The sequence below is a fragment of the Vipera ursinii genome, assembly GCF_947247035.1.
Source record: "Vipera ursinii genome assembly, chromosome: Z".
Classification (NCBI taxonomy): Eukaryota; Metazoa; Chordata; class Lepidosauria; order Squamata; family Viperidae; genus Vipera; species Vipera ursinii.
The window spans coordinates 1,625,044-1,632,988 of NC_139517.1; positions in this window are offsets into that span (position 1 = coordinate 1,625,044).

Genomic DNA, 7,945 nt, shown 5'->3' on the forward strand with positions numbered 1-7,945 from the left:
ATATAGAATATAGAATATAGAATATAGAATATAGAATAGAATAGAACAAATAAAATAAAATACAGAATAGAATAGAACAGAACAGAATAATAAAATATGAAATAGAATAGAATAATAAAAAAATAGAATAGAATAGAATAGAAATAAGGAATAGAATAGAATATAGAATATAGAATATAATTTTAATTTAATTTAATTTAACTTAACTTAATAATATTTCTATACCGCCCTTCTCCCGAAGGACTCAGGGCGGTGAACAGGGCAAGAATAAAAATACAGGATTACAAAAGTTAAAAAATAATTAAATACATGCCCATATACTAAAAACAGTTAATATAGAATATAGAATATAGAATAGAATATAGAATAGAAATAAGGAATAGAATAGAATAGAATGGAATGGAATGGAATGGAATGGAATGGAATGGAATGGAATGGAATAGAGTTGGAAGGGACCTTGGAGATCTTCTAGTCCAGCCCCCTGCTCAGGCAGGAAGCCCTACGCCATTTCAGACATGTGAGGTCCAGCAGCCTTTGCCCTGTGGGGAGTGGGGGGATGGGGACGGAGATGGTCTTGGCAGGTGGAGACCCCCTTCAGAGCTTCTTGGCTTAGGATGGAAGTGGAGAAGGTCAACGTCCAGAGACCTTCAAGGCCACCGTGGTCTATCTCCTCCCATGAAGCTACAAGACGTTTTTCCTCCAGTGAACAGAGGACCTTCTCCACCAGGGTTTCTCAGCCTCGGGTGGGCTTCAAATCCCAGCTGGCCAGGGAATTCTGGGAGCTGAAGTCCACCCGTCTTAAAGCTGACAAGGTTGAGAAACCCCGATCTGCTCAAAGGGTTGAGGAAGGATGCAAGTTGCATTGAGGTCAACCAAGCTTGAGCCTGGGAGAAAATCCGCCCCCCCCCCAGCAGATCTTCAGAAGTGCCCAGTTATCAGTGGTGTTTCCCCCCCTTCAGATGCCCAGCAAGGTGCCCCCCAGTCTGTCCTTGAATTTGAATACTACAAAGGGAAACAAAGTAAGGAGGGAACATTTTAATAGATAGGTGCAGAAAGGTTTTTTCTGATAAGAGGAAAAATATCTCGGTCAGCTCCAGAGAGAGGACATTCACGCCCCTGGGAACTAGTCCAGCCAGCTCTGACCAAATTCTCCTTACCTGAAAGGCTAAAGGGAAAGAGAGAAAGAGAAAGAGAGAAAGAGAGAGAGAGAGAGAGAGAAAGAAAGAGAAAGAAGAAGAAACAAGGAAGAGAAAGAAAGAAAGAAAGAAAGAAAGAAAGAAAGAAAGAAAGAAAGAAAGAAGAAGGAAGGAAGGAAGGAAGGAAGGAAGGAAGGAAGGAAGGGAAACAAGGAAGAGAGAAAGAAAGAAAGAAAGAAAGAAAGAAAGAAAGAAAGAAAGAAAGAAAGAAAGAAAGAAAAGAAAGAAAAGAAAGAAAGAAAGAAAGAGGAAGGAAGGAAGGAAGGAAGGAAGGAAGAGAAACAAGGAAGAGAGAAAGAGAAAGAAAGAAGGAAGGAAGAAAGAAACAAAGAAAGAGAGAAAAACAAAAGGAAAGAAAGAAAGAGGAAGGAAAGAAGGAAGGCAGGAAGGAAGGAAGAAAGAAAGAAAGAAAAAGGAAGAAAGAGAAAGAAAGAAGGAAAGAAAGAAAGAAAGAAAGAAAGAAAGAAAGAAAGAAAGAAAGAAAGAAAGAAAGAAGAAAGAAAAGGAAGGAAGGCTGTGAACTTTTTTCCCAGTGGCAATATTTGCATTTATTTATTTCTTTATTTATTTTCACCAGGAAGCTCTTTCCATCTTCCAAGCTCCCCATCCAATAAGTAGCCAACCCGGGCCCTGCTTAGCTTCTGAACCTAACTGTGGCCTTTCTCTAACCAAAGCATCTCTTAGGCTGGGATGGCCAATGCTACTGATCTACTCTAGCCTTTAAAGCTGGGGGAGGGGGGGAGGGCTGCAAAATCACCCTCAAATTTATTGCTTTATTGTTTGATTTCTGCCTGCCTTTCCGTGTGCACCCAACCTTTACCTCTTTCTTCCCTTCAGCGAGGGTGAACAGCTGCCTTCCTAATTTTATTTCTGCATTTTGGGTTGTGTGTGTGGTGTGGGGGAGTTTTGCAATTTATTTATTTGTTTTCCCATTTATTTGACTTCAAAACACCCCACCCCCTTTGGTGTGAGACTTCCCGAGGACGAAGAAGGCCCCGCTCTCTTCCCAACAATCCTGCGAGGTAGGCTGGGTGGGCTGAGAGACCAGAGGGATTTGAACTCGGGTCCTCATCATAACCCTCCATCGAAAGACATCCACAGCTGTGGGTCAAGAGACCGGAGCATAAAAACTGCACACCCTTGGCCAACTTTGTCCTCAGGTTTTTGGGGTGCTTCCCCCAATCCTCCCCCCCTGCAATGGGCAAGTCTTGAGCGACCCCCTCCCCGCTTCACAAACACACACACACACACACACACACCCTCCCAAGCCAGTCCCTTCTCTCAAAATATTTGAAATGATCTCCCCTCCCATCATCCTCTCCCTTAGGACTTTGAAAGGTGAGATGCCCTCAGAGATCTTCCACCCACTTTGAAAGCCCCACCCATTAAAATACCCTCACCCATTTGCAATTCCTAAACAAAATCTCCATGAAAAGGGACCTTTGAGGTCTTATCTGGGTCTCTGGATGGAGCTATTTTCCTATCAGATTTTTTTTGGTTTTGCAAAAATCTGTTTTCCCTGGAGGGGGTGGGTGGGAACCCTGGCCAGACCCCTTAGCATAGCGTCTTTCAACCTGGACAGCTTGAAGAGGGATGGACTTCAACTCCCAGAATCCCCCAGCCAGCATGTCAGTTTGTCATTTAATTGCCAAGACATCTAGCCCACGTTTAATGTTGATTTTAAGTTTTTCCTGGGTTATTTTTTTCCCCACTTTTGCTGAAGCCAAGATATATTACTTCTACCGGATTCCCACCATCTACTAAGAAAGCTACCCTGTCAAAAGGTGAAATAAAGCTTGTGTAGCCACATTTGGTTCTTCCCCTATTTTAAATCCTGTATGTTGTGCTGTGAGGTCCGATCAAAGCTTTGTATAGTGTCTTTCAACCTTGGGAGCTTGAAGATAGGTAGACTTCAACTCCCAGAATCCCGCAGTCAGCAGATCACTTTCCCATTTAATTGTCAGGTCATCTTCTAGCCCACTTTTAACATGTTTATTAACTTAGTTTGTTGTTATTTTTTTCACTTTGCCGAAGTCAAGATATATTACGCCTACCTCATTCCCATCGTCTATTAAGAAAGTTACCCAATTAAAAAAAATGCGATAACCGTAGCCAATCACATTTCTTCTTATCTTATTTTAAATCTAATACGTTGTGCTGTGAGATCAGATCAAAGTTTGATAATAGTGTTTTTCAACCTTAGCAGCTTGAAGAGGGATGGACTTCAACTCCCAGAATCCCCCAGCCAGCAGATCAATTTCCCGTTTAATTGTCAAGACATCTAGCCCACGTTTAATTTGTTGATTTAAGTTGTCCTGGGTTATTTTTTTCACTTTTGCTGGAGTCAAGATATATTACCTCTGCCGCATTCCCACCGTCTATTAAAAAAAAAGTTCTTCAGTTTTGGGCGGAATGCTGGGAGTTGAAGTCCACCCATCTTAACATTGTCAGCGAGTTAAATGTGGGCTAGAAGGCACAGCATTTAAACAGGAAACTGATCTGCTGGCTGTGAGAATTCTGGGAGTTGATGTCCCCGCATCTTCAAGTGGTCCAGCTTGGTTTCTATGGCTGGGGGAGCAAATGCTTTTGAATTCCACTCACTCCCACCCACCTAGCCAAGGTTTTTTTTTGGGTGGGGTGGGGTGTCTCTGGGTGGATTGCAAGAAGATTCGGAGAAGATCCTGGGGGAAAAAAGAAGAAGTGGATCCTCAGTCCTCATCTTACGACAAACTTGCCTTCCTCTGCAATGGATTCAGTTCCAGCAGATTCCCGGCTTGAGCAAATGTTCTTAAAATTTCCTCTTTTGCTGACCGACTAATCCCGATAAATCCGAGATCTCATCTCCTGCATTTCATCTGGGTTTGATTAGATCCAGCATCGTCTCCTTCCCGCACTGGGATGACGTTCAGGATAGAAGGATTTCCAGGGTCTTGGGTGGGATTTGAACACAGGTCTCCCATATCGGGCCAGTTGAAGTGGGAAGGTGCCTGCAGAAGCGGTGAATGCTCCAACACTGGAAGTTTTTAAGAAGAGACTGGACAGCCCTTTGTCTGAAATGGTATACAGGGTTTCCTGCCTGAGCAGGGGTTGGACTAGATGACCTCCAAGGCCCCTTCCAAATTTATTATACTTATTATTCTTATTATTATGAACCTTTGAGGTTCATTAAAAGTTTCCTCAGAACAAAATTTTAATTGTTTTATTTACAATGAATGTGCTTCCTGTCTCACTATAAGCAGTCCTCTACTTACGACCGTTCGTTTAGTCACGGTTTAAATTCGCAACAGCACTGGGAAAAGGGACTTAGTACCGCTTTTCACACTGAACAACAACTGCAGCCTCCCCACAGTCGCGGGATCAAAATTCTGGACGCTCGGCCACTGACTCGTATTTACGACGGTCACTGTGTCCCCTGGGGGTCACGCGATTTCCCCCTTTTGCGACCGTCCGACATGCAACGTCAACGTGGCAAGCCAGGTCCACTATAACTGCCTTGCGACTAACTTCGCAACTGCAGTGAACAGCCTCGCTCAGCGGCGGCAACATCGGGCTCGGTTGCGGTCGTAAGTTGAGGACTGCCTGCAGAGGTTGCCGGGGGGGGGGGTTCGGCCTCATTTTGGCCTTCCTTGCCCTCCTGCCCCAATTCACGCCACCTCCTCATTCCTCCGACAGCCAGATAGAAACCCAGCCGGAGAGGGGGAAAAAAACCACACCTGTGGTTGTTATTGTTAATTAAGTGTTGAGACACAACGATACCGCGTTTATTTTCCCCGAGGCCAAGCCAGCAACGCAAAGACGGGCCGGGAGGTGACCTGGGAGTTTGGACACCCCAATATCGGCACTCCCTTTTTGCATTTTCTCTCTCTCTCTCTCTATGGTATCTCAGTCACAGGCGGGACACGAGGTAGCCTGGCTCAGTCAACAGGACCCCACCCTTGCACCCAGGTTACGGGGTCACCCGTTCCAAAATGTGGGTCACAGTTTCCTGCACCGAGGATGCAAGCAGAGAGACAAAGGACTGGCTTGCTTTGCGTCAGGGGTAGACCAACCTGGGGAACTTGAGGAACGGTGGACTTCCACTCCCAGAATCCCCCAGCCAGCCTGCTTTAAGACGGGTGGACTTCCACTCCCAGAATCCCCAGCCAGCCTGATTTAAGACGGCTGGACTTCCACTCCCAGAATCCCCAGCCAGCCTGCTTTAAGACGGGTGGACTTCAACTCCCACAATCCCCCAGCCAGCCTGCTTTAAGACGGGTGGACTTCAACTCCCAGAATCCCCCAGCCAGCCTGCTTTAAGACGGGTGGACTTCAACTCCCAGAATCCCCCAGCCAGCCTGCTTTAAGACGGGTGGACTTCCACTCCCACAATCCCCCAGCCAGCCTGCTTTAAGACGGGTGGACTTCAACTCCCAGAATCCCCCAGCCAGCCTGCTTTAAGACGGGTGGACTTCAACTCCCAGAATCCCCCAGCCAGCCTGCTTTAAGACGGGTGGACTTCCACTCCCACAATCCCCCAGCCAGCCTGCTTTAAGACGGGTGGACTTCAACTCCCAGAATCCCCCAGCCAGCCTGCTTTAAGATGGGTGGACTTCCACTCCCAGAATCCCCCAGCCAGCCTGCTTTGAGACAGGTTGACTTCCACTCCCAGAATTCCCCAGCCAGCATTCTTTAAGATGGGAGGAATTCCACTCCCAGAATCCCCCAGCCAGTCCCACATTCGTGTTTTTAAGATGTGTGGACTTCCAGAATTCCCCCAGCCAGCCATCTTGACTGAGGGATTCTGGGAGTTGCGGTCCACGCATCTTAAAAGTTGCCAAGGTTGAAAAATGCTGTTCTAGGACAGGGGCCTCCAACCTTGGCGACTTTTAAGACAGGCGGACTTCAACTCCCAGAATCCCCCAGCCAGCCATCTTGACTGGGGAGTTCTGGGAGTTGAGGTCTACAGAACTTAAAGGTTGGAGACCCCTGCCTTACACAGAACACAGGGACCCTCCTCCTGCTGCTTTCCTCTGCCTTTTAATCACAATTATTTAAAAAACAGGCACTCCTCTATTTACGACCACCAGCGAGGGCCAGAATTTCCGTTGCCAAACAGTTCAGCAGTTGTTAAGCACCCCGCTTTACAGCCCTTTTTGCCACGGATTGAAAAGCCAGGGCCCTCCGTCATTAAGCGAATCAGGCGGTCCTTAAGCAAATCCCTGTTGACTTGACTTCGGATGAAAAGTCGAGGAATTGGAAGAGGGTAACCCCAAACAGCGGGTGGCCGGGCGAACGGAGCAGCCAATTCTGCGCCTTCCGGACAGGCGGGACTACAACTCCCACAATGCCTTGCGGGCAGGGCCACAGATGGGGGATTCTGGGAAAGGAAGTCCAGCCCTGGGCTGCAGTCACCCCGTTTAGCTCAAGGGAGCTGCTTGCAAGCCGGCGCCAGAGGAAGGGGTCTGGGGAAGTGCCAAGAGTTGCAGAATTGGGGGGGCATGCCCCCCCATATTTGGGGGTGACCAGAAGACTCAAAAAAACACCCCCAACTTTTTTGCCAAGCGGGCAGGAGACGAAATCCCTGACCCACATTCTCCGCCCCCATCGCTGGCATCGTCACCCAAGTTTCTTTCCTCTTCCTGGAAACTGGGTTAAGTGCCAGGCCGATGACGCGACGCAGGCCTTGCTGGGGCGGGAAAGCAGGAATCGCCCCCGGAAGGCATTTGAACCCGGGATCTTGGTTTCCGCCCTGCCCTCCCTGGGGAATGGAGGTTAATCCCTTCGGTTCCCGGCAGGCGAGAAATAAACCTGATTTTCCCCCTCGTTGACAGCCCTCCGTCTTCCTCTCCCGGATGGCAAAATACTTCTGAACTGAATTATATTTATTCAGGCACGGGCAGTCCTCGCTTTACGACCGTTCGTTTAGCAACCGGTCTGACGTTACAGCGGCACGGGGAAAAACCGACTTGCGACGGTTTCTCCCACTCGTGACCGTTGCCGCCTCCCTGTGGTCACACGGTCAAAATTCAGGCGGCGGGCAAGTGACTCCCATTTAGGACGGTCGCAGCGTCGTCAAATGGGGAGGCCGGGTTCGCTTAACAGCCGTGTTGCTCACTTCACAACTGGAGTGTTTCCCTTAGTAACAGTGGCAAGGAAGCTCGGAAAATGGGGCGAAACCCATTTAACGACTGTCTCTGCAACGGTCGCTAAGTGTGAAAAACGGTCGCACTGTTCTCACTTTGAATGGTCTCTAAACTGAACCGTTGCAAGTGGGGGACTTCCTGGATTGGGATTGGGATGTTTCTGACACGAATAAGCAAACTAGGCGAGGCGATGGCGGTGTCAGGGGTCAACACTGCAGGGCAGGTGCTAAAGGCGCGCGCACACACACACACACACACACACACACACACTGAGGTCCTGTCAGTCTTGCAAGAATGGAGACTTTCTCCAGGCCTTTCTCTTCCTCTCCCCTTTCACGGGCTCTCTGCATGCCCCCAGGCGACTGACCCAAACCAGCTGGACAAGAATCCAGAGCAGGGGATTGGAGGTGGGGGGGGGGGGTAATCCCAGACCGGTTTGGTCCAGTTTGTAAATTGTGGGAATGGGGTGACAGAAGGGCAAGGGGTAGTTGGTCAGCAGCCCTTGGTCCTTCATAGCTGAGCTTCAATTTCCTCCTTTTCAGACGGGGCAAAGGTTCTTTCTCTTCCTCAATGAGATCTGACGTCATGCCATGTTTTTACGGAAAAAGAGGTACAGCTCAAGGACTG